At 45.1% G+C, this 27,450-nt stretch overlaps 1 protein-coding gene and 1 long non-coding RNA gene across 4 annotated transcripts in view; one reads left to right on the forward strand and one right to left on the reverse strand.

Annotated features, from left to right (window-relative positions):
- LOC137383984 (uncharacterized) overlaps nt 1–2,669 on the reverse strand; it is an 81,161-nt gene extending 78,492 nt beyond the window's left edge. Inside the window, exon 1 of the long non-coding RNA XR_010977519.1 lies at nt 2,519–2,669. This is a non-coding gene — a long non-coding RNA (uncharacterized lncRNA). The remainder of the gene's footprint in view (nt 1–2,518) is intronic.
- Nucleotides 1–27,450, forward strand: part of kcnd3 (potassium voltage-gated channel, Shal-related subfamily, member 3) — a 313,717-nt gene that overhangs the window by 225,161 nt on the left and 61,106 nt on the right. The window lies entirely within an intron of this gene.

A 27,450-nucleotide genomic window follows, 5' to 3' on the forward strand; every position in this document is an offset into this window, starting at 1 on the left:
AATTTAACCACTACATTACTATATCCAGCCTCTGAAAGTGTAGGACAAAGCATTAAGGGGAATGTTAAAGTGGCGAGGGACACTCTGGGAAGTGTGGGAGGCTGGTACAGTCAGTGATTCTTTCAAACTAAAGTAACCCTATTCAAAGAGATGGAAAAGAAAATTAAAACTCATACTTTTCTGGAGGAAGCCTTCCTTTTGCTGAGGCCCAGCAAGCAGCCATGTTTTTTGACCCAGCTGAGCAAGACCTCCATAGTTGAGGTAGCTGATGGATCCACATCCAGCTTGCTGCCATTAACCTGAGTAGGGGCTGTCTTCCCTCCTGCTCCTGGCTGATGTTCCACTTGAGTCAGTGGTTGGATTCTCTTCTTCGTAGAATCAGAGAATGATACAGCACAAAAGGAGACCATTCAGTCCATCGTGCCTGTGCCAGCTATTTGAAAGAACTATCAGTTCGGTCCCAGACCCCTGTTCTTTCCCCATAGCTCTACAATCTACTGCTCATCAAGCATTTATCCTATTCCCTTTTGAAAGTTATTTGTGATTCTGCTTCCACCACCCTTCAGGCAGTGCATTCCAACTAACAACAACTCGCTGTGTAATTGTTTCCTCACATCATCTCTGGTTCTTTCTTAATTCTGTGTCCTCTGCTAACCGACCCTTCTGCCAATGGAAACAATTTCTCCTTATTTACTCTGTCAAAATCAAACTCTTCAAGATTCTGAATGCCTCTATTCTTGACACTAGCAATGTGAATGAATCATTTTAATTTGTCATGTGGATTTTTTTTAATTGGAATTAGTCCTTCACAGGAAGTAAATGATTGAAAATTTCAAAATTGAGATTGGTAATTTTTTTTTAGGCAGGAATATCAAGGTTTATGGAAACAGGGTGACTAGCTGGAGTTGAGATACAGATCAGCCATGATGTAATTAAATAGCAGGACAGGCTGGAAGGGCTGAATGGCCTTCTCCTGTTCCTATGTTGCCCAGTGAACTATTGTATATATCAATACTGAAGCGCAAATGTATGCTGGGGGCCCAATGATTAACCAAAGTTAACGTCATCAGATACTAGGACTTTGCATTTTGGGTTGGGACCCCGATGTTGGGGTCAAATGTGGGTCCCGACTCCACACTGTATCAAGAGCAGTGACCTGGCAGTGATTTCCCCTGAATTGGCCAATTAGCAGCCAGAGGCATCTTGAGGCACCCTCTCAGCAACTTCACAAAATTTAAAATTAGAAAATAGCTGCCGATGTGGACAGGGAGCCCCTCCACTGGACAACCTGTGGCTGTAGCTGTGGCCAAGTAGGCAGGGAGTACCTCAGAACCTGCCTGGAGGGTTGGTCCCCAGTCTGCTGCCGTCAGGCCGTCTCCAGGCAACTGGCCTGTTCCCAACATGACAGGGAGCCTGCAGGCCGACTGGAAAAATCGACTCGGCTCGGATAATTGGTCTTAATTGGCCAGTTATTTACCGTAATTGGCTACCCGCCACTTGCAGGTGGGAAGCCCTTCTGCCCCCAATCCCGGATCCAGGAAAATGGCCCGGGGTGAGATGGTGCTGGCAAACCATCACGCCAGCTGTCAGCATAGCCCTAACCCTAACCCTAACCCACCCGCCTTCATTCACGCCCCCATTTCAGGGCAAAAATTATACTCCTGGGCTCATGAATTGAAAGGGTCTCTTATAGCTACCATCAAGTCCATACCACTCCTAGGGGCTCTGTAGATAAGTAGACTCTCCAGTTTGGTACTGAGTCATAAAACACCAGGAAGAACCCAAATTAGATTTCCAATCGGTACTCAGTTACCTTATCGCAGCTTGGGTAATGAAGGGACACTATAATTGGTCTGGTTGTTAGAGGAGTGGGAGGGAAAAAAAGATATAGCAACTTCAGGACATTCCAAACTGCTTCACATTGAAGTATTTTTGATGTGTAGTCACTGTTGTAATGTAGGAAACACAGCAGCCAATTTGCACACAGCAAGTTCCCACAGACAGTAATGTGATAATAACTAGATCATCCGTGTTCAGGTGTTAGTTGAGGGTTAACTATTGAGCAGGACGCCAGGGAGAATTCCTCTGCTTTTTTGTTACAAAATAGTGCCATGGAATCTTTTCATACCCATCTGAGAGGGCAGACAGTGCCTTAGTGTAGTATCTCATCTGGAAGATGGCACCTCCAACAGTGCCAGGCTCTCTCAGTACTGCACTGGGAGTGTCAGCCTGGATTTTATGCACATGACCCTGGAGGGGGACATGAATCCACCACTTTCTGATTCAGGGGCAAGAGCGCTACCCACTGAGCAACAGCTGACACTATTATCCGTCAGAAATCAGTGATCCACTGGCTCCGTACTGCAAATGGCATGTGTGTGAACCAAGTGGAGGAGGGCAGGGTCAGCCTAGATTATAACCCTCCTACCATACTACATTTACACATGAAAAGCAACATCGGAGGAGAGGAGAAAACCTGGAATAAGGAGAGAAAAACATGAATAAAAGACACACTTACTTTAGTTGGTATAAGACAGATTTTCAGGCATAAAGGTTTGAACAGCTAGACAGCAGTAGACAGCAGAATAATTACCCTGTTACAATTCGTTGCTTCTGATCAAACAGCAGCTGTTTCTTCAGTCTAAAGCCTAATGTCTAAGTAAGATGGTCTCCCTTACAGCAAGACCAGTAATTGGGGCAATGATTGGAATCTGCTCACTGTTACATTGCAACCTCAATTTCTGACTGTTTGATGCCAGCACATCGTGGATTTCAGTTAATGTTTGCCATGTCAGTGAGTCCTTAGAACTGTTGTTGCATGTCACAAAGGCCATTTATTAACCAGATATAAAACTGTGATTGACATTGTCCAAAATACTATGTCAGGTTATGGTCATTGGAACGTGAAAAGCATGAGGAGGCCATACAGCCCCTTGAGCCTGCCCCCAGCCATTCTACTAGATCATGGCTGGTCCACACCTTAACTCCATTTACCCACCTTAGGCTCCATATCCCCTGTTACCCTGAGCTAAAAGTATTCAATCGATCTCAGTTTTGAAAACTTCCACTGTCCCAGCATCTATAGCCATTTGAGGGAGTGAGTTCCAGACTGCTACTATCACCGAGGAAAAGGTCCTTCCTGATTGCACTCTTAAATGGCTTAGCTCTAATTTTAAGATTATGCCCTCTTGTTCTAGATTCTTCCAGCAGAGAAAGTAGTTTCTCTGTCATCTATCCTATCAAATCCCTTTATCATTTTAAAGACCTCAATTAAATCACATCCCAACCTTCTAAACACAAGGAAGTATGAGCCAAGTATATGCAACCTTGCCTCATAACTTAACCCTTTAAGCCATGGTATCATTTTGGTGAATCTGTGCTACATCCCCTCCAAGACCAATATATCATCCCTGATATAAAAGCAAAATACTGCAGATGCTGGAAATCTGAAATAAAAACAAGAAATGCTGGAACCACTCAGCAGGTCTGGCAGCATCTGTGAAAAGAGAAGCAGAGTTAACGTTTCGGGTCAGTGACCCTTCTTTGGAACTCTGAAGAAGGGTCACTGACCCGAAACGTTAACTCTGCTTCTCTTTTCACAGATGCTGCCAGACCTGCTGAGTGGTTCCAGCATTTCTTGTTTTTATTTTATATCTTCCCTGATGTTCAGTGCCTTAGAACTGTTGTTATATTGTCAGTTACTATACCTCGCTCTTGCCCTGCAACAGAGTAGGGCCAACACTCCTACTTCACACTGGAGGGAAGTATACAGTGGTGTTCCCAGGAGTCAGTATTAGGACCACTGCTCTTTTTGATGTCTATTAATGACCTGGACTTGGGTTTACAGCTCATAATTTCAAAGTTTGCAGGTGATCCAAAATCTGGAAATGTGCAGTGAGGAGGACAGTAAGAGGCGTCAGAAGGACATAGACTGGTAAAATGGGCAGATACCTGACAGAAGTAATTTAGCACAAATGATATGAAGTGATACGAGGTATGAGGAGAGGGAACATGAACGAAGTGGTATGATTTTAAAGTGGGTGCAGAAACGGCGAGACCTGGGTGTGTGCGCACACATACCTTTGAAGGTGGCAGGAGAAGTTTTTTTAAAATTCATTCACGGGGTGTCGCTGGTAAGGCCAGCCTTTATTGCTCATCTCTAACTGTTCTTGAGAAGGTGCTGTTGAGGCACATTCTTGAATGCAACTAGCTTGCTGGGCCATTTCAAAGGGCAATTAAGAACCAAGCACATTGCTGTAGGGCTATAGTCACATACAGGTCAGACTGGGTAAGGATGGCAGATCAAATGGGTTTTTATGACATTCTGGTACTTTTGTGGTCACCATTACTGATACTAGTTTTTTTATTTCAGATTTTATTTAATTAACTTTCACCACCTCCTGCTGCCATAGTGGGATTTGAACTCATGTCCCCAGACCATTAGCCCAGGCCTCTGGATTACTAGTACAGTAAGATAACCACTATATTACCATATTTATTAACAGAGGAATAGTGCACAAAAGCAAGTAAATTATGTTAAAGTTTTATAAAATAGGGGGTTAGGCCCGAGATGGGAGTATTATGTCCAATTGTGGGCATCACATTTTAGGAATGGAGAGAGTGCAGAAGAGATTTACTAACATAGTGAAGGATTTCAGTAATGTGGAGAGACTAGAGAAACTGGGATTGTTCTCCATAGAGCAGGAATGGTTAAGTGGAGATTTGATAGAGGTGCTCAAAACAATTAATGGTTTTGATGGTGTAAGTCGGGAGAAAAGGGGATTGACGAAAGAACCAGAGGCGAAATGAGGAAACCTTTCTTATACAGTGAGTTGTTGTGATCTGGAATGCGTTGCCTGAAAGGATGGTGGAAACAGATTCAATAATAACTTTCAAAAGAGAATTGGATAAATACTTGAAAGGAAAACAAATTGTAGGGCTATAGGGAAAGAACGATGGAGTGGGATTAATTCGCTAGCTCTTTCCAAGCGACAGAACTGGCCTCCTTTTGTGCTGACTCTATAATTCTACAGTACGAGGCTGTGAGTTGTCCTCTGTAGCTACAGGTCTCAGATTCGTTAAACAGTATAATCACAAACTAAATCTCAGGACAGTTGAACCTCAGCACAGAGCTGACACGCCACCGAAAACCCAAAAGGACCAGATGTGTGCAAACTATCCAACTCGGCAATGCTCTAAAACTGCAGATGGATGTAGTGTGATAGGATTGTCACTAGATGTCAGTAAACCATTAGCCAATATAATCTCATTCATATCGCAACGAAGCACGGGTAGAGACATCTAATGGCCAGGCATGATTGCTGTGGCAGCTTTTGCTGGAATGCATATACTAAAACTCTAAAAATTATGCAATGAATCTGAAGAGCCAAAAAAGACTTGCATTTATATAGCGCCTTTCATGACATACTGAAGTGATTAGCAATGAAGAACTATTGAGGTGTAGGCACCATTGTAATGCAGGAAAACACAGCAACCAATTTGCACACTGCAAGATCCAGCAAATAGCAATGAGATAATCTGGCTTAGTGCCACTGGTTGACAGATAACTGGCCAGAACACCAGACAGAACTTCTTCGAAATAATGCTATTGGGAGGGCAGACGGGGCTTAAGTTTAACATTTCATCTGGAAAAAGATAGCACCCCCGAAAGTGTGGAACTCCCTCAGTACTGCACCAGAATATCAGTCGAGATTACTGGTGTGGGGCTTAGAACCCATAGCTTTCAGATTCAGAAGTGAGAGTATTACCCACTGAACCACAGCTGGCATCACTCAGAGTTATTAATCAAAAGTAACTATTGATTTTCTTTAAAGGTTGAAAGAAAGAAAGACTTAGATTTATATAGCTCCTTTCACAACCTCAGGAAGCCCCAAAGCGCTTCACAGCCGATGAAGTACTTCTTGAAATCTTGTCACTGTTGTAATGAAGCAGCCACGTTGTGCACAACAAGATCCCATAAACAGCAATGTGATAATGATCAGATAATCTGTTTTTGTTATGTTGGCTGAGAGATAAATATTGACCAGGACACTGGGGGGAACGCCCCTGTTCGTCTTCAAAATAGTGCCGTGGGATCTTTTACATCCACCTGAGAAGACAGATGGGGCCTAAGTTTAACATCTCATCTGAAAGACAGCACCTCCAACAATGCAGAACTCCCTCAGTACTGCTCAGGAGTGTTGGCCTAGAATTTTGTGCCCAAGCCTCTGGAATGGGACTTGAACCTATGACACATATAATCCAGTATTCAATCAGGCAGGTGGAACTGTAGCAATAGCGTTTTTTTGTTTTTAAAAATTTTTTTCATGGGATGTGAGCCTCACTGAAAAAAACCAGCATTTGTTGCACATCACTAATTGCCCTTGACAACTGAGTGGCTTGCTAGGGCATTTCAGAGTCAACCACATTGCTGTGGGTCTGGAGTCACATGTAGGCCAGACCAGGTAAGGGTGGCGAATTTCCTTCCCTAAAGATGAACCAGATGGATTTTTATGGCAATTGGCAATGGTTTCGTCGTCACCATTACTGAGACTAGCTTTAATTCCAGATTTATTAATCAAACTTAAATCCCACCAGCTGCCATGGTGGGATTTGAACCCATTTCCCCAGAGCATTAACCTGGGCCTCTGGGGTGCTAGTCTAGTGACATTACCACCACACCACCACCTCCCCCTGTAACAAAAGCATATTGATCTTGATTAAATTCTTCCAATCAACCAGGTTTTCTTATTTGAAAGCTGTAGAAATGGTCTATTTAAATTACATTAGCAGAGTGCCCATTTGCTGCTGGTTACTGCATCAGATTTTCCACTGACATAACTCTGCTTTCTCATAGTCATGGCCTGTTACTGATGTGCAGTGCAGTATGCGACAATATGCTACAAGCCAAGGATTTTAAAGCGTATGGGGTTGCCATGGTGATTTACTCCACAAGATACTTTCTCATGTTTATACACTGAGGAGAGTGTAATGAGACGGTGGCTGGCGTGATGGTATTGGCACAGTGCTATTGCCTCGTCCCCGATTCTAGCTGTGACTAAAAATAAATTATAATGGTGGGGGTGCGAGGGGTGTGGACAAGACAAGATATCCGTGAATGTGCAAAAGTTCTCACTGCACCTGGGTTTCCATCTGTTGACACAAAGTTTGTGCAAAGGAGAACAAGCCAAACTAAAATCTGTGGGCTAACTCTTTTATATGTAAACACCAATTAGGATGGCGATGGTCAACAACGGTGAGAGTTAACAAGTTTTAAAGCAGCGCAAACAGTAAACAGCAAATTACAGGTGAAGGAAAGTTACTAAATGAAAATGTGCTTGTCCATGTCCGTACTCAAGTTCCACCGGTGCCCGTCGGTTGCCGTAGGCCTCTTTCATTCCAGTGGACACTGCATGCGCCCTCTCAAGGGATATCTGGACACTGACCACGGAAGAGAGGCAGATAGTCGGGCCAAATCACCCCCTCGATGGAACATTGCCTGGACCTGCAGATGGCACTTTCCCCAGGAGTAGTAAATCTGTGGGCCACATGCCTGGAGTTATGAAAGGGCTGTTCATAGAGCAGCTGCCTCATTGGTGGATGAATCCTAAATCAGAACACTAAGGTCTATTAGTATCAGCAACTTGAGGTACAAGCTTATTATATGATCAGTCCAACACTACCTCCATGTTTAAATTCTCATCCTTGTTTTCAAATCCTTCCATGGCCTCACTTCTCCCAATCTCTGTAAACTCCTCCAGCCCCAGAGCCGCCAAGGTCTCTGCACTGTGCCAATTCTGCCCTCTTGCACATCCCTGATTTTAATAGCTGCATCTTTGGCAGCCGTGCCTTCAGCTGCCTAGGCCCTAAGCTCTGGAATTCCTTCCCTATACCTGTCCACCTGCCTACCTCTTTCTCCTGCTTTAAGCCACCCTTTAAAACCTACCTCTTTGACCAAATTTTTGGTCACCTGTCCAAAGATCTCCTTTAATGTCAACAGGAAATGCTAGAAACACTCTGCAGGTCTGGCAGTATCTGTGGAGAGAGAAACAGAGTTAACATTTCAGGTTGATGGCCTTTCATCAGAACTGGGAAAAGTTAGAGATGTAACAGGTTTTGAGCAAGTACAGAGGTGGGGACAGTTTCCTGTGATAGGGTGGAAGGCAGGAGAGATGAAATGACAAAAGGAATGATGAAGCAAGACAAAAGGAGATGGGAACGGGACAAGTAAAGAAACAAAAGATAGGTCTAGAGGAGGTGTAAATGGCAACAGCAGAATCATTACCAGCACCTGCTGTCTGAAGAAATGGGAGCGGTAGTCGTGATCTGAAATTTTAAAACTTCTTATGCGACTTGGTGTCAAATTTTGTCTGCTATCACTTCTGTGAAGCACCTTGGAACACTTTACTACAATAAAGATGCTATATAAATGCAAGTTGGCATCGGAAGATCTTCTTGACTGTCAGTTGAGAATTCCTTCAAGTGACCCATTTCCAATGCTTCACAAACCAAAGGCTTTTCAGATCATGTCTGGGACGCTGCTTTCTTTCAGAAAGTCACATGAAGGTGCCAGAATTGATTAAACATTTTGAGGCAAGGAGAAATGTGACAGAACTAGCAATGAAAATATACTACAGATAGCAGAGTGCAAATGTGAGTGGCGCTGAGATTTTACAGGTCTGGATTTTGTGTATTGCTGATCGATTGTGCTCATATCTTCCTGTGTCACTAGCTTTACTTAGAATAAGATTTTATTTAAGATAATTTTCTGTTTTGACATCTATTCAGTGTCTGTGGAAAGGGGAGTAGCACACATTCTGGAATAAATGCTTCTGCTTTTGAAGCAGATCAGTAATAATTAGTAAATTATTAAACTATTGAGGTGCTTCACAAATATTCACTTTAATTTTAAGACTGTTACTGTGTAAAGATACCATTTGATTTCAGTTTCTGACAGCCTTGGTCCTGTGTCTAAGGGTTGCGGATTCTCTATCCCAGCACCTTGGGACCTCCTGAGATTGTGAAAGACACTATGGAAATGCAAGTTCTTTTGTTCTCTATAAATGCAAGTCATTCAAGTTAACTTATTGCAGAGTTACATATTAAGTAGTTCAGCATTTGTTTCTACGTTTTATATCCCATTTTCTCCTGGGATTCAGTTGTTTTGATGCGAGCTGTTCCCCAGCACTTTGCCTAGGTAGATGAGCCTCCTGTGAGAGTTTGGACGACGCAGCTTAATTTTGCAATGCCGTTATTTTATCACCAACAGCAACACGTTTAAAATAAAATTAACAGCAATCGCAACGTTCAGGCTCAAGCGCCAGCTGGCCATAAAACCACAGAGCCCATAGAGGCAAACCAATCTTTTCCTAACTGGAAAAGAACACGCCCGCACAGAGTCACTGGCCCAGTGATCAGGATTAGGGAACCTGGCACTGTATCCCAAATATCGCATCAGCTGCCTCAGCACCAGCCAGGAATGAGACCTGGGACCTTCCTGGTCTAGAACAGGGTGAATTTCCATTTATTGTGGAAATCCCTCAGGTTGTAAACTGGATGGGGTGTAAAATGGGTAGAGCTTAAAGTGGGCAGAGTGGAAAGTGAGCAGGGTGTAAGGTAGGTGGGGTGTAATATGGGAGGAGTTTAAAGTGGGCGGTGTTTAAAGGGGACGTGGTGTAAAGTGAGCAGGGTGTAAAGTGGGCGGAGCGTAAAGTGGATGGGGTGTAAGTTGTGCAACCAATCAACCATCACCCATTCTCCGCTCACTGCCACTATGGCCTCGTAATTTGAAATGTCCGTTTATTGGGTGCCATAGGGCCTCCTCAGCCTCCAATACAGCAGGCAGAAAGCACACGTGGAAATGCGCTGGCCGCCATATAGATAAAAGCCCTCGCCTGGAACTGTCGTTTGCCCCTTTCCCTACAGATCTTTTTTGGAGGCACCCATTTTAGATTGGTTTGCTCTAAGGCAGCCTGTAAACAAGGCAGATGTGCGACCTAACAGGCAATCATCAATGGGGCTGCAACACAGCAGCTTTGTGGAAATCAGACCCAATATCGAGGGCACCATGTCCCTCACCATTCAGGCCCAGGGATAAATCTCTAGCGCACCCCACCTCCACCTCAGTGGGTATACTTAATCATGTACGTGCCCGGATTTCTAGGCTGTTGCCTAGTTCCACGCTCTGTCACGCTGTCAACTACTGTGTCATCAAGAACAGGACTTGCCTCATGTTACCATTCTCTTAGTGTTAGCTTGGCTTAGTTGGTAGCACTCTCCACTCTGTATCGAAAGTTGGTGGGTTCAAGTCCCGCTCCAGGCCTTGAGCGTGTAAAGTAGCTGGAAGTGCCTACTCCATCTGTGCGGGAGTGCTGCCTTCTTGGAGATACTGTAAAAAAAGATAGTTGCAGAACTTGAACTCCCAGAGTAGGGTTCCTCTTTCCCTAAGTCCCACAGATCCTTTTTGTAACTTGCCATTTTAATTCTCCACCTTGCCGCCCACCCACCACCCCCCCACTCTGACCTCGGCCTCCTACACTCTTCCAATGAAGTTCAAAGGAAATGAAGAATAGCCTCTCATCTTTTGATTAGGCACTTTCTAGCCTTCTGGACTCAACATTGAGTTCAACAATTTTAGATCATAACCACTTCTCCCATTTTATTTGTTTGTTTTTAGATGGCAGCTGTTGGTATTAATTCTAACCTCCTCTAGACCCATCTTTTGTTTCTTTATTTATCCTATGAACATCCCCTTTTGCCTTGCACCATTTGCCCTTTTGTCATTTAATGTCTCCTGTCTTCCAACCTATCACAGACCTTCCCTTTTGTTCTTTTTTCCCACCCAATCCCTGCCACTTGCTTAAAACCAGTTATATCTTTATCTTTTTCCAGTTCGAAAGCAAGGTCACCAACCTGAAACATGGGGCTGCAATTTCCCGAGGGGGTCGAGACCCCAACGTCGGGACCATATGGGCTGAAGGGTTATGGAGAACGGGCAGGAATGTGGAGTCGAGGCCGAGATGAGATCAGCCATGATCGTATTAAATGGTGGAGCAGGCTCGAGGGGCTGAATTGCCTACTCCTGCTCCTAGTTCTTATGTTCTTATATGCTTGTCCCAAGCCCACACATGGCTTCAGTGCATCCACTGGAGTATCTTTAGGTGAGGCGGCCTCCTAATTTGCTACCTCCATTTTCGCCGTTCAATTAGGCATGGCAGGCGGATCAGGGACACGGGTAAGGCCAAATCGAAGGCCTGCAGCAATATCTGGATTGCAGACCCATCGGGAGAGGTGAGCACCGCTGGGGAAGAAAGACCAAGGGGGTGCCTCAAAACCTCTTCAGTGCTGAGCAAGTTAAACTACTGTGAGGGTTCTCAGGGTGGAGGTTTGATTCCTCCCGATGATGCCTGTGGCTGCTCCTGGACACCTGTGAGCATTGTGGCCCCCCGATTCTGCTAATTAATTCAGCCACCCATGGCCCACTGACCTCCAGGCGAGAGGCCGCCTCCGCAGCGTTCCCGACATAGCGGGGAGCTATGTGACACCAGAAAAGTTGCAGAACTGTGGGAAAATGGCCCTTGATTGGGGTTTTGATTGGCTTTATTGCCTGGCTGCGTCCATAGAGCGGGCTGCTGATTCCCCTGGCAGCCAGCCTCTGGGAAAGTCACCTGGAGGTGGGACGGCTTCGGTGAGCCATCCCTACGGGGTTTCCCGCTGCTTTCCCAGCCCGCAACCCTCAGCCTCCCCCCCACCCCCACCCCGTAGCATCTCCAAACCTGTCTCCAGCCCATTCACTCAATTTCTGTCCCCACAGATGCTGCCAGATGTGCTGAGCATTTCCAGCATTTTCTGTTCATATTTCTTTCTATAACCTGGTGTTTTCTTTTCAAGTCTCTGAAACCGATTGTATCATAGAATTATCTAGCACAGAAGGAGGCCAATCGGCCCATCGTGTCTGTGCCAGCTGTTTGAAGGAGCTGTGTATATGGTCCCACTCTCTTTCTGCACTCTCCAGCAAATGTTTGCTTTTCAAGTATTTATCCAATTCCTGTTTGAAAGTTAATATTGAATTTGCTTCCACCACCCTGTCAGACAGCGCATTTCAGATCATAACAACTCGCTCCTGAGGCAGTGAAAGAAATATAGGACCTCACCTCAGTCACTGGAGAACCATTGAGTCCTTTGTGCCTTCCAGTGTTGAGTGACCTACTTTCATATATCAGTTTTCATATTCCTCGCAATAAAGGAAATCAGAACCTCACAGCCGAGAAGAGATTTTTACAGCAGAATGATTGGGAAGGTTTACATCATTGCTGGGGCTCTCACAGTTCAGAGGGAATGAATGAGAATTATTGAGCATGAAGTCTTGCCCACCTTCATTGCATTTCCATAGCATCCCTGTTAACATTGCTCCCTGTGCCAGCGAGAGCCTTTGCTCAGTGGATATCAATCTCAACTCTGGGTCAGATGGATGTGGGTTCAAGTCCCCACTGCAGAGATTTCAGCATTCTAGGGCAGTACTGAGGGAGTACTGCACTGTTGGAGATGTTCGTCCTTCAGATGAGACATTAAACTGAGGCCCTGTCTGCCCTTCAGGTGAAAGTAGCAGATTCCATGCACTATTTCAAAGAAGAGCAGGGGAGATTTCCCTGGTGCCCCGTGCTAATATTCGTCCCCCAGCCAACTCCACTAAAAACAGATTATCTGGTTATCATCGCGTTGCTGCTTGTGGGAGCTTGTGCGCAAGTTGGCTGCTGCATTCCCTGTATCACGACAGTGACTATACTCCATTGGCTGTAAAGCACTTTGGCACATCCTGAGGTTGTGCATGGGGCTATAGAAATGCAAGTGTTTCCCTCCTTCTAATGGGGCGAGGTGAGGAGAGTTTGTAATCTGCCTTGTAAATCTCCCTTTGTCAGCCTTTGCACTTGTTCCCCCATTATTACCTGCCTTCTACACGTCTTGTATTCTACCTGACAGCTATGAGTAATGGGGAAGTGGAAGGAGATAACAGTCTGATAGACACTGTCAGCAGACAGTGTTCAATTGTCTCTGCGTCCTTTTTGGGGAAGATTTGACCTTAATGCAGAAACATTTCCCTGACAGAAAAAAAGCTTGTTAAAAAAAGCACATCTTGGAAACTGGGACAACAACAAATTGCATTTATATAGCACCTTTAATGTAATAAACCGCCCGAAGGTGTTTCACAGGAGCATTAATGAGCAAGCTTTGACACTGAGCCACATAAAGAGATATTAGGACAGGTGACCAAAAACTTAGTCAAAGAGGTAGGTTTTAAGGAATGCCTTAAAGGAGGAGAGAGAGAGGTTTAGCAAGAGAATTCCTGAGCTTAAGTCTTAGCCAGCTGAAGGCACTGCTACCAAAGATGGAGCGATTAAAATCGGGGATGCACAAAGGGATGGGCAAGATGCTAGAATTGGAGGAGGGCAGATATCTCAGAGGGTTCTAGGGCTGGAGGAGCTTACAGAGTTAGGGAGGGACAAGGCCATGGAGTGATTGGAAAACAAGGATGAGAATTTTTAAATTGAGGAGTTGCATCTTCAGGCATGTTTCTGTGTTGTTTTAAATGTTGGGAGCCACATAACCACTGTCATCATAAAGGAATGAAAAAGAAAGAAATTGCACCATTCACATCCTAAAGTGCTCCATGGCTACATTACTTTTTTTTAAGGTTTCGTCACTAAAGTTAATTTATAATTTTTTTAAGTTAAAAAGTTGGCTGTAAAATAAAGGGCATAACTTATACCCGTGTGTCTTATATACAGCAATCTGTGGAGGGGAAAAAATAATGCTGTCAGTTTGCATTTCTGGCAGGTTTTCTGGCCAGATTGTCAATCCACACAATTGTTTGAAAATCGAGCTAATCCCTTAGGTTTCATCTCCAGGCAGTCAAGCTGAATAGTTTGATGCTAGTTATTTATCTCGTAGCTAGCCCTTAAATTGAAGGATTCTTTGTGTATTCCCTAGCACTTTACCTGAAGAATAAGAACAGAAAGTGCTGGAAATACTCAGCAGGTCTGGCAGCATCTGTGGAGAGAGAAGCAGAGTAAACGTTTCAGATCTGTGACCCTTCATCAGAACTTTTCATTTCAGATTTCCAGCATCCGTAGTATTTTGCTTTTATCTTTATCTTAGGATATTTGCTCGATATCGATCAGGCTAATGGAGCAGGCAGAAAGTGGGAGCCCTTATGAATACATTAGATGGGCAGTGAAAAGTAGTTGCAGCTCCAAATGTCTTTTACTTTTATTTTCGATTTCTCTCCATCTTTCTCCCCTCCTCTCTTGAAAGCATCGACTCATGCAGAATTACACGAGTGTCAGCATGGTTAAGCTAGCACTCTTGCCTCTAAGTCAGAAAGTCATGGGTTGAGAAATAGCAGATGTTAAACTAAGGCCTCGTGTGCCCTTTCAGGTGGATGTTAAACATCTCATGGAACTATTTTGAAGAGGAACAGGGCAATTCTCACCCAATGCCGCGGCCAATACTTATCACTCAACCTACATCAATGAAAAACTGATTAAAACAAAGTGTGTACAGCACAGAAACAGGCTATTCAGTCCAACAGGCCCCTGCTTGTGTTTATGCTCCACAGAAGCCTCTCCCAACCCTCTTCATCAAACTCCATCAATATATCCTTCTATTCCTTTCTCCCTTATTTGTTTATCTTCATTTGTAGTTGGTGCCATCTTCTTCCCAGAAGGCTGACTGTCATGAATCTCCACCTCTGTCTGTCCTGTGCTGTCTTTACACATTCCGCACAGGTCAACTGCATTCAGTCCATTACATCCATCATTCATTTTCTTCTCTGCTTCCCTCTCCCACGTTTTCCGTCAATCTTTCCTTCCAATAATTGTCTCTGTCTACCTTCTGCTCTAATGATGTGACTAAAATATTGTAGCTTTCTCTCCTTGATGTTATGCATTAATTTCCTCTTTTCTATCTAGTGTTTCTCTGTGATAGTCTCTACTGACTGGAGTTTTGACCACATATCCAGATGGTGGTTATATCCTGCCAGTTCTGAAGTCGTGTAGTGATTCACACACACACACACACACACGTGCACACTCGCGCACACGCGCGCACACACACACACACACACACACACACAATTGTGAACACTCACATACACACATCCTGGGCAGCAGACAAATGCCATGTCCAAAGCTCTGCTAACCCCATTGAAATAAAAAACCAGACTCCAATTCAATGTAATCGAGAATACTCCTCTGGATTGTGATGATGGCCGCACACCCCTTACTGTAGATGGGACTGTGACCAGCTCGTACACAGCCTCTAAAAAGTGAAACCTGTAAGTTACAGACACCACAGGCACCAGCTGTCCTTGCTTCTATGGATGCTCTTATTTTCAAAATGGTCATTGTACGAACTGTAAAAATTGACCAACCATCTTGAAGAAGCATCTGAGATTATGATCAGCACCTGCAACAATTCTAAGAACTTGTGTTTGGAAGCAGATATAACAACAAAACAGGCTTTGCAAGCACAAAACCTGGTGAGTGGAACCTGTTCCTAATGACACTCTCAAAGGAAAGACAAATGTACAGCCTGGTGTCAGGTGCATGTGTATTTTCTGGGTCCATGTTTAGTCAGGTGCGCACATCATCTTGGTTAGCATGAGGTCAGAGTGTGTGCATATCTTCTGCCATGTGTTGTCAACAAGGTTGCTTTTGAGAGCAGGGACAGCGGTCGTGGAGGGAATTCAAACTCCCAGGATCAGCAGGGACAAGTAGAAATCCAGTGATAATCCATGGTTAATCATCGTCTTCAGTCTCCAATATAACACGTTCTTTGAAAGTTTTAAAATCTAACTTCAGTCTGCATCCCGAATTTAAGTTGTAAAAGGGGTTGGTGCATTGCAGGATGGCGATACTTTGTAATTCGCGAGTGTATGGTTTCAGAGTGGCTCTTACATATTTTACAATGTAAGTTATTTGGATCTCTCAATAAGTGTCTGTTTTTTAGATTGTCTGTTTATGCAGATTTCACTATCTATGGCTGGCTCAGAGTTGGGTGTAACAACACATTCTAAAACATTGTGTGAGGTTGCCTTGAAAGGACAGATAATAAATGCTATGGTTGGAGAATCAGAATCAGGAATGTAATTGAACTTTTATGTCCATCTCGAATTGAAGGGGAACCACTGGCTAGGTTAGTAAGTGACAGCATGTCAGAGGAGTATTTCTAAGGAAGGACATACTAGCCCCAGAGGGAGTGCAGCAAAGGGTCATTAGACTGGTTGCTGGGATGAGGGGATTGTCCTATGAGGAGAGTTTGAGTAGACTAGGCCTATACTCCCTGGAGTTTAGAAGAATGAGAGGTGATCTCATTGAAACATATAAAATTCTTAAGGGGTTTGACAGGGTTGGTGCTGAGAACATGTTTCCCTGACTGGGGAATCTAGAACACAGGGTCACAACCTCACAATAAATGGTCGAACATTTAGGACTGAGATGAGGAGAAATTTCTTCACTCAGAGGGTTGTGAATTTGGACTTCTCTACTTCAGAGGCCTGTGGATGCCCAGTTGTTGAGTATATTCAAGACAGAAGTCAATAGGCTTTTGGATACTAAGGGAATTAAGGGATATGGGAATATTGCACGAAGGTGGGGTTGAGGTAGAAGATCAGCCATGATCTTGTTGGATAGCGGAGCAGTCTTGTAGGACCAAATGGCCTCCTTAAGCTCCTATATCTTATGTTCTTATGCTCTTGTGTTGAAGAACCTTAATGCCTTGTTATGACTGAGATGAGAGGAGTGCACTGTTTATTCTAGTTCCACTTCTCCACGGGACACAACATGTATTTCATTTTTTTCCCACTTACCGAAGCAATCAATCATAGACTCAATTTTTATCCCAGGATAAAACACACTAACCAGGTTTCTTTAATAAACAACATAATTATCAGTTTATTATAAAACAAGTCTGAACCAGTAATGAAGTAAAGCATAAACACACAGATTGACATATTAAAGTTCCCTTTTTATCTTAGCCCCTCACACACACACACATATACACCAGTTAAGCGGAAAAATAAAGGGATTTTTGTTTTTAGGGCCGGAATTTTACGCCCCCCCAAATGAGTGGGCTGGTGGCAGGGCATAAAATTGAGTGGTAGGCTGGGGGGGGGGCCGTTCCTGACCCCCTCCCGCCTCCGCTGCACTTTTACGTGGGCTGGTAGCGGCAGGAAACAGCCCACCCGCTGCAGGTCAATCAAGGCCCTTAAGTGGCTAATTAACTGGCACTTAAGGGCTTCCACCCGCCTCCGTGGGTATTTTACCCTTGGCTGGCGGGTGGCTGAGGCCTCAAAAACCCCACCCGGTGAAGCCAGGCAGTCTTCTTGCAGGATGTTGGGGGCACCTCCTGATCAGGCATCCTGTGCCCCACAGAGGGCCACCCCTGAAGCCCCAACCACCCCAACACACAACACTCCCCCCACCCCCCCCCCAACTAACCCCAACTGCCTCTCTGGGCCTGACCGATTGACCCCAGCGAGGCCCTAAAAACTTGTTTTGGTTCCCAGGCCATTGTCCCTCGTGTTTCTGTTGTCTAGGTGTAGTCCCAGCAGTGGCCACCAGTAGCACTGCTGGAACTAAGAGTTGCTGGCCTGCTTATTGGCCTGGCATCTTCAATAGGCAGAACTTCCTGCCTCAAGGAGGTGAAAGTCCCACTCAAGACCAATTAAAGGCCTGGGCAAGCGGACTCACCACCAAGTTTTTGGCCAGTGGACAGGGCCTCCCGCCCCATGAAAAATTCTGGCCTAGAGCTCTATTACAGGCAAAAAATCATTTGGGCTGAATACTTGCTCATTCTTGATGAAACAGCAACTAAGATATGTTGTATGCCAGACTGGCATACAGTCTGGCATCTGAGTACATGTAGACGGGTCACGGGGATCTTTTAGAACAGTTCATTTCAGGCGGCATTGAGAATTAATTTAGCAGGCTTTTCTTCAAAGACAGAAGACGAGATGAGTTGACACAGTGGACTTCTGAGGGACTTTTAGAGAGGTGCTGGAAAGCTGAGCTGGGTTGTGGTCTTCTCTCCTTCCTTGGGAATTCTCCTCTCCTTGGAGGTCCTCTCCCTTTTTATACAGTTCAACACCAACTTAAAACAATTCAAAAGTGAAACCAACAACAGCAGATTTTGACCTCCATCAATTTGGACCCGTCACTTCTTTGTAAACAACTTCTCCAGGTGTCCAAAGTTCTCTGTTGTTTATTGAGCTGGAAGTCAGGTCGTTTCCCAGAAAGGCTTGTTGTCATTGCTGAAAGTCAGGTGGTTTTCCTCACAAGACCTCTCAGTGCCCCTTTTAAAAAACATTTCTGGTGACTGTTTTTCAAAGTCAAGTGGCCTTTACTTGACTCTCTTTGAAAACCCCAAAATTTAACATTTCTTCAATCTATCAAAAATGAATCTTCAAAAAAGGTAAATAACTAAACGCAGAAGCACTTTCGTAACAGCCTAAACATCCAAACATTATCCCAGACTCCTTTAATAACTGACTGGATGGCTGCATTACCTGCTTTGGTGCCCGATTATATTGAACAGATGGTCTCGGCTTTAATCGCTGGTCTATACTGAATTAATCTCGGCACTGGAGGGTGCACACTTGGACTCTGTGTAACCAGGCAACAGAGGAGGGGGAAGGGATGGGCAAGGGAGGTGGATGACTAAATGAGCAAGAATTTGCACTCCTGATTACTGTCCAGTGGCTCAGGTTAGACCTTTAGAGCAGAATCTTACCGGAGCCCGTGTGGCAGGAATGGAGACAGCAGGGCCAGTAAAAGAGTGGCAAGCTGCGATGACTCAGTTCTGCCACCGGAGTATTTTCCCAGTAGCTGGCTGCAAGGTAGATTGGCTCCAAGAAGGCAGCCGGCCGATTTGCACACTTAAAGACCCTATAAAGAGGCATTTTATGGAGCTGCTGGCATGATGTGACCACCCCACCCCATGGAGAGGCTGCCAGTTTAATGGAGGTGGCCTTCCTGTGGCAGGCTGGACCTGAGGGAGAGAGAGCCGCGGGCACGGAAGGCAGACCCTGCGATCCCAACAATCTCTTCGGAGCAGTTTCCCCTTTGGCACTCGGCCTGCTGAACTTTTTTTTTTACCTCGCTGGTCTGAGCTCCCGAGGGCTCCTGCCTGCCTGAACAGCAACCACCTCTCCTGGTAACGCTGCTGAGGCTTCAGTGTTGCCCGCCATCTGATTGAGTTGGCAAGCCTGCCATGCTTAATTGGACAGCTGCCCCGCAGATGGGCAGTTAGGAGGGTGCATGTGGTAAAATCACCGAGCCAGTCCCGCTGTTGATAAATGTGGGCTCAGGACCCGCTTTTCGTCCCGATGTCAGGATCTCCACACCCGCGGTAAAATTCAGCCCTAAAGGGTTGCACAGTATTTACAGCACAGAAAGAGGCCATGTTAGTGTTGAGATTCCACACTGCCCTCCTCCCAATTCTCTTAATCTCAGGGGTTATCAATGTAACCTTCTATTCCTTTCTCTCGCATGTGCTTATCTAGCTTCCCTTTAAATGTATCTGTACTATTTTCCTTAACTACTCCCTGTGGTAGCAACTTCCACAATCTCACCACTCTCTGGATAGAGACTTTTCTCCTGAATTCCCTATTGGATTTATTAATGACTATATTATATTTACTTCTGGTCTTGGAAGCTTTGGTTGAATGTATTCCTGGAGGTTTCATCACATAATTTCCTGCCTACGACTGCCCCACCCATTCCCCCCCCACTCCCCAACCAACCCTTCCGCCATTAGTGCCCAACATGCCCATCCTTGAGTCACCTTGTTTTTCCACAGCCAGTTGGAAAGCAATCAGACTCTACATTGGATGATGCTTGCGTGTCCTCACAGGATGGCAGTCAGAGTAATCTGCTTCCCCTCCCTCACCCCTTCTACAAGATATTTGAGACCAAATGTACTGGCCTCACCTTTTGGCAGAGTACCATCACCTAACTCAGTCCCAGTCAGAGTTCAGCTTCTTTCAAAAGCTATCAGCTCTGGTTCATTGGCTAGTACTTTCATCTCGAGGTCAGGTGATTGTTGGTTCAAGTCCCACTCCAAAGACTTGAGCACAAAACCTACGCTGCTGAGAGAGTGCTGCTCTGTCAGAGGTTCCACTTTTTGAATGAGACATTAAACAAAGGCCCCGTTTGCCTTCTAAAGTGGATGTAAAAGATCCCAGGGCACTATTTTGAAGAAGAGCAGGGGAGTTCTCCCTGGTATCCTGGGTAATATTTATCCATCAATCAACATCACTAAAACAGATTATCTAATCATTTATCACACTGCCGTTTGTGGGAGCTTGCTGTGTGCAAATTGGCTGTGTTTCTTACATTACAACAGTGACGACATTTCAAAGTACTTGATTGGCTGTAAAGTGGTTTGGGGCGTCCTGAAGTTCTGAAAGGCACTAAAGAAATGCAAGTCTTTCTTTTCTTCTTTCTAAAGCAGTAATGTACCTCCAAGTGTGAATCACTAGAGAAAAACACTGGCGTTTTGAGAGCTGGATGGTATTATTAATAAAGCTGCTAATTTCCTAATGGTAAAGGTGCAAAAAAAGGTAGAATGGGTGCCAAGGATGGAGAGTATGATAGATTACCCTGTGGGGCATCTATCACTAAATTGTTAATTACAAAACTGAAACTAACAAGCGGGGAAAGTGGTAACTTGCCAGATATTCAGCACATGAGTGACTGAACTTAATTTTCTTTGCACTTGCACATCTCGTACTACCCAGATGATCAATTGCTCTTGAATTGGGTAGAGAACTACTAGGAGATAATTTAAGATCTGACAGCTAATTAGATGTTGCTGGCACCTGCAGTGATGGCACACAAAGGAGCATAGTTATACAGTTGGATGGGTCAGGCAAATTGTTATAACTAGACCTGTGCCTAAGTAGGCTGCCTCAAAGACACAGCGATTCGTCCATCCATTAAGGACCATCTAACCTTAGACAAGCAGCGCCTAAGCACGGATCTACAGAACTCGTCCTCTGCTCATTTCCTAGCAACTTTTGTTTTTATTTGTTCATGGGATGTGGGTGTCACTGGCTAGACCAGCATTTATTGCCCATCCCTAACTGGCTCAAGAGCAGCAGTGGTGGAGGCCAGGAAAGAATTACTTGGGAAAAGTATATCTGGTTTGTTTTTGGAGGTGAGGCAGTTTTTGGGGTCCATCTAATTGCTCCATAGCCTACTCCTAGAAACATAGGAAAAGGAGTAGGCCCTTCAGCCCCTGGAACCAGTTCCCCTATTTAATCAGATCATGGCTGGTCTGTATCTTAACTCCATCTACCCATCTTGGATCCGTAATCCTTAAGGGGAGGCGGTGGCATAGTGGTATTGTCACTGGACTAGTAACCCAGAGACCCAGGGTATTGCTCTGGGGACAGGGTTCAAACCCCACCACAGCAGAAGGTGGAATTTGAATTCAATTAATAAATCTGGAATTAAAAAGCTAGTCTAATGATGGCCATGAAACCATTGTCGATTGTTGTAAAAACCCATCTGGTTCACTAATGTCCTTTAGGGAAGGAAATCTGCTGTCCTTACCTGGTCTGGCCTACATGTGACTCTTACATGCCCTCTGAAATGGACTAGCAAGCCACTCAGTTGTATCTAACCGCTACGAAGTCAATAGCACTGTGGATGTACCTACCCCACATGGACTGCGGCAGTTCAAGAAGGCAGCTCACCACCACCTTCTCAAGGGCAATTAGGGATGGGCAATAAATGCTGGCCTGGCCAGCGATGCCCACATCCCATGAATGAATAAAAAAAGATACACTTAACTAACAAAAATCTAACAATATCAGTTTGAAATATTCAATTGACCCCCACATCCTCAACAGCTTTTTGGGAGACGGCTATAGATCATCACTACCTTTTTTGTGAAGAGGTGCTTCCCAACATCATCCCTGATTGGCCTGGCTCTAATTTTAAAATTATGCCCCCTTTTTCTGGACTGCACCACCGGAGGAAATAATTTCTCTCTAACTACTCTACAAAATTCTTTTAAACACCTCAATTCAATCATCGATTAATCTTCTATACTCAAGGAAATGTAAGCCTAGTCTATGCAACGTAGCCTCGTAATTTTAACCCTCTTAGCAGTCACGCTTTCCTGCATTACAACAGTGCCAAAACTTTGAAAGTGTTTCATTGGCTGGGAGGCACTTTGGGATATCCTGAGGTCATGAAAGGTGCTAATTAAATTATAGGATCATGCCATTTCTGCTCTTGCCACATTTGACAGGACAGTGCAGATCACAGAATCACAGAATCGTTACAGTACAGAAGGAGGCCATTCGGCCCATCGTGTCCACACTGCCTCTCTGAAAGAGCAATTCCCTCAATTCCATTTCCCTGCCTTCTCCCCATAACCCTGCACCTCAGTTGCATGTCTGGTCCCAGAAGATGGAAAATACGTGAATGATAATCCTAGTTGAGATGCAACCACTTATATATTTTCTCCTTAACGCAGTATGATAATCTGTTACAAGCTATGAGCCTGCAAGAATCCCCTACTCAACAACAAGTTGCATTTATATAGCACCTTTAAAGTTGTATTACGTTCAAAGGCACATAACAGGAGCAAACAAAATTTGACACCAAGCCAAAGAAGAAGATGTTGGAATAGGTGACCAAAAGCTTTGTCAAAGAGGTACATTTTAATGAGCATCTTAAGGATGAGAGAGAGGGGGAGAGGTGGAGAGGTTTAGGGAGAGAACTGCAGAGCTTAGGGTCCAGGCAGCTGAAGGCACGGCCCACCAATGATGAAGCGATTAAAATCAGGGATGCGCAAGAGGCCAGACTTGGAGGACCGTAGATTTCTCGGAGGGTTGTAGGGCTGGAGGAGGTTACAGAGGTGGGGGGTGCGGGGGTGGGGGGGTGCGATGCCACAGAGGATGAGAATCTTCTTTGATTGGTCTTTTACATCCTCAAAGGATCTTGGTTTAACATTCCATCTGAAAGATGGTACCTCTGACAATGCAGCACCCTTTCAGTACTCTGCTGAAATGTCAGCCTAGATTAGATACGGACGCCCAAGGGGTGGGGTTTGATCCCATGACCTCCTGACAGGGGAGTGGACTACCAGGGAGGCAAGCTGAGACTAATTAGGAGGAAGTGCAAAGTAATATTGTAATATTGCTTTCAGAACCATGAGGCAGTTATCTGAATGTAGAATGGTTTTGCCATTCAGATTGACACCCTGCAGTTCCTGCCAATGTTACTGTCTGATCCAATTAACTTTCCCATTCCTTATTCTTTTATGTCTTGTTGATTAGCACTAGGAGAGGAGCTTGTGAAATATCTTGTCTTTCAAGTTTGGACGTGATTATAATAATGCCTTTAGGCTTTAGTGGCGACAATGAAGAGGTGCATGTGTGTGAGGGAGAGTGCAGTTTCTATGACACTGCACATTGACGGGTAACTCTTTCATAGCCACCCTTCTCCTGACTGCATCAACATTTGGATCTCATGCACTTAGCGCTGGATAAACGCAATAGGAGAAAGTCTGGAGTGAAGGGAAGCCATTCCTATGGTTTGGAGGAAGAAAAGTCGTGTTACCACATTCGCACACATGCCAGAAGCTGGACATAGGGAGCTTGTTGACAGTAAACTGGGATCGAACAGTATTGTGTGGAATTTAGGGCTCAGAAACTGGCCACTTGGCCCAACTGGTCCATCCACCAGCCTCCTCCCACCCCTCTTCATCTAACCCAACAGTATATCCTTCTCTTCCTTTCTCCCCCATGTGCTCATCTCGCTTCATCTTAAAGGTTAATTGTTAATTAGGTAAATTGTTAAAAGGTAAAATGTTAATGGCCTTAACTACACCCTGTGGTACTGTAGTGCATCATAAGAAATTCTTAAAGTTCTCTTGGAGGCTTAGTGGGTAAATGTTTTGTGTGAGGAGCCACGGAAACCAAATCCCTGGTCTTGCAGAGTTAGTGGATCTCTGCTGACGCGGCGGAATTGGCCTCAGCACCCTCCCACCTCCCCGAGCAAGGGAGGGAAAAATCAGCTAAAGACCCCACTCCCAATTGCTATACATTTCTAGAGAAGTGATACAGGAGTTCGGGTTCATTATGAGCAGGCTCCAGGCACCAAAATCTATGTGAGTCAGGAGAGGGGAAGAGAAAATTAGAAGGAAGGGGAAAAAGATCAATGTTCATGGCTTCATACAATACTGAAGGAGGCCATTCGGCCCATCGTGTCTGTGCTAGCTCTTTGAAAGAGCTATTCAATTAGTCCCACTTCTTGCTGCTCTTGCCCATAGTCCTGCAAATCGTTCCTTTTTTCTTCATTTATTCATTCACAGAATGTATGCATCACTGGCAAGGTCAACATTTATTGCCCACCTCCAGTTGCACTGGGGGGAGTGGTGGTGAGCTGCCTTCTTGAACCACTGCAGTCCGTTGCAGAGGTGAAGACATTTTTTCAAGTATTTACACAATTTCCTTTTGAGAGTTACGATTGAATCTGCTTCCATTGCCCTTTAAGGCAGCGCGTTCCAGATCGTAACAACTGATTGAGTAAAGAATATTCTCCTCATCTCCCCACGCTCTCTGATTCTTTTGCCAATTACCTGTATCCTTTGCTTACTGACCGTCTTCCCATTGGAATCAGTTTCTCATGATCTATCAAAAGCCTCATGTTGTGATTGATCTGTATGTTAATAATAATTGCTAAGAGGATTCAAACCTTAAGTCACCAGAATCTGGAGCACAAAACAAGCCTCCAAATTACTATCTGAGTCAGATGCTCACGTGCAGACCCCTGCTTTACAAAATTATAGTCTGCTGCCCCACCTGCCGTCACCATTGCCCGGAGAATGTTAATTAGCCGAGTGCTCAGAGCACGAGCTCCAGTCAGGTTCTGACCTATTTTCCCAGTCAAGTCCCTCTGTTCTAGTTCAGCTCATCTTCATCTTGCAATGCTTTATTCCCTGTGTTATGGCAGAAATATTGGCTTCTCTTTATCCAGAGTCATCAAGCAGTGGCTCACACTGATTATGCAGCCACTGAATCTGACAAATAAAATGCACTATGACTTATTCTCGGACTAAATAAGAATGAAGGTCTCAGCCAGCTGGGGCCTAATGGCTCATGAATATTCGATGGGTTCTCGATATAGCTCCTTCAGTTGCAGTTTTATGGAGTTGAATCAGGACTTGTGAACTGTCAAATCTGGTCTCAACAGAGAGGACTTATGTGTGATACAGGAGCAAAGTACTGCGGACGCTGGAAATCTGAAATAAAAGCAGTAAATGCTGGAAATGCTCAGCAGGTCTGGCAGCATCTGTGGAGAGAGAGAGTCAAAGGACTGAATTTTCTGGAGATGGCTGGAGTCTGGATGCTGGGGTCGAAAGCGGGAGGCGGGACTCAGGGTGGGATATCGCTGGCGTCAGCCAATTAAGAGGCCACCATTGGGGCTGCCGTCCAATTAAAGATGGTGGCCTACCCCCCAAAAAGCTGCCAGCCCAATCAGAGGGCCAGCAGCTCAGCAGCTTCAGTAGTGTCGCTGCTAGCAGCGGCCATTGCTGAGGCTGCAGCTTCAGCGAGAGGGCACCTCAATGGCTGAGTGCCCTCAGAGACAGGTAGGTTGGATTGGGAGTAGCCAGGACATGGCAGCCAGTCCCCGACTATCGGTGTGGGGGGGGGGGGGTGGGTGGTTGTGAAGGACCGATGGCGCCATTGCCACAAGAACAGTCATTGCCAACGGGGGCCTGTCTGTGGGCCATGGATTGCCCCTGAAGGAGGACCCTCCCCATCTATTGGAGTCTGCTGGGAGGCTGCCAGGTGTCAGTGGGCAGTCACTCCATGAGGCTGCAGGCCCTCCCTCTGTGGACAAAATGCCTGTGTGGGCAGGAAATGGCCCTTTATTGGCCACTTAAGTGTTTCAGTTAGCCTCCTGGCAGGCGTCCAAGCCGCCAACATTCCTGCCATTGGCAAAATGGCATGGTGGCGTGAAACTTTTGGCACCCCACCTGACGCCTTCCCGTAGAATTTTGACAGCCTTCCCGCCTCCCAGCCCATCCCTAAAGGGTCCGGAAAATTCCAGCCAATGTTTCAAGTCAATGACCCTTTGTCAGAACTGGGACCACACTTTGAGATGTAACAGTCTTTTAAGGAAGGTGGGGAATGGGGGAGGGGCAGAGGAAAGAATAAAGGGAAGGTCTGTGACAGAGTGGAGGGCAGAAGAGATTAAATGACAAAAGGGACAATGGTGCAAGCTGAAAAGGGGATGGTAACGGGACAAGGAAAGAAACAAAGGATGGGTCTAGAGGGGGTGGAAATGTATCATGACCAACAGCTGCTGTCCAAAGACCGATAAAAACACAAAAAAAGGAGGTGGAGGTTTTGATCTGAAACTGTTGAACTCAATGCTGAGACTGGAGACTATTATGTGTGATTCACTGCTTATAAAAGCCAGTGCTGGTCATGGTAATGTCAAAGGTGGGTGAGAAAACCTTTCTTCCATCTCCCCCATCCCTCTCCTCTTCCATTTCCCCCTCCCCTCAAAGTCTTTTCCTTACGGTGGGGCAAACACATACTCTTGTGAGCCGGTGAGCCTGCTCCCAGGCCTCTGCAAGCACTGCATTGAAATGGTTGCTAGGAGATGGGAGAGAGAGTGGACTGTGTTTGATTTTAATGCGCTATTATGGGAAGGAGCCTGGTTTTGGCTCAGATTTTCCAATTCACACTGGAGGGAGTCCAAATTATGTCCTATTCTGCTGTGAAGCCAGTCAGGATTGCAGTGTAAACATTCCATCTAAGCTACGCGTGTGTGCAGCTGTGCAGCCATCCAGAACTTCCTGCACCTGGGGACAACAGGCCACACACAAGGAGCGGTCCCTTTAAGATGTGTGGCAATCTTAAAGGGACCGCACAGTGCAACAAGCAGGTATTGCTCAACGAAGGGAAATTAGAGAGAACTTTGTTGCGTTGTGCTTAAAATCAAAACAGATTGTTCTTTTTATTACAGTAGAGGAAGGCGGGGTGGTTGGGAACAATAACAGTTACTTTTGGTTCAATTCATAAATTATATAATATAATTGAGATAGCAGATATAGGTGCAGGAGTGAAGTGGATGCATTGGAACAGTAATGCTGGGACCGAGCCTGATAACATGTAGCTCGAATCCCACCATGGCATTTTAAGAATTTGAATTCAGTTTCAAAACAAAAAATTCTGCAAAAATATCTTGGGAGTAAAAAGTTGGTATCAGGATAAGTGTCTATGAAGCTGTTGTAAAAATCCAACTGATTCACGACTGTCCGTCTAAGGAAGGAAAGCTGCCAACCCTTCACCATATGTTCACGAGAAGGGAAAAAAATTGCAGGGCTACAAGGAAAGGGCAGGGGAGTGGGGCTAGCTATATTTCT

Source organism: Heterodontus francisci, chromosome 25, assembly GCF_036365525.1.
Source record: "Heterodontus francisci isolate sHetFra1 chromosome 25, sHetFra1.hap1, whole genome shotgun sequence".
NCBI classification, from domain to species: domain Eukaryota; kingdom Metazoa; phylum Chordata; class Chondrichthyes; order Heterodontiformes; family Heterodontidae; genus Heterodontus; species Heterodontus francisci.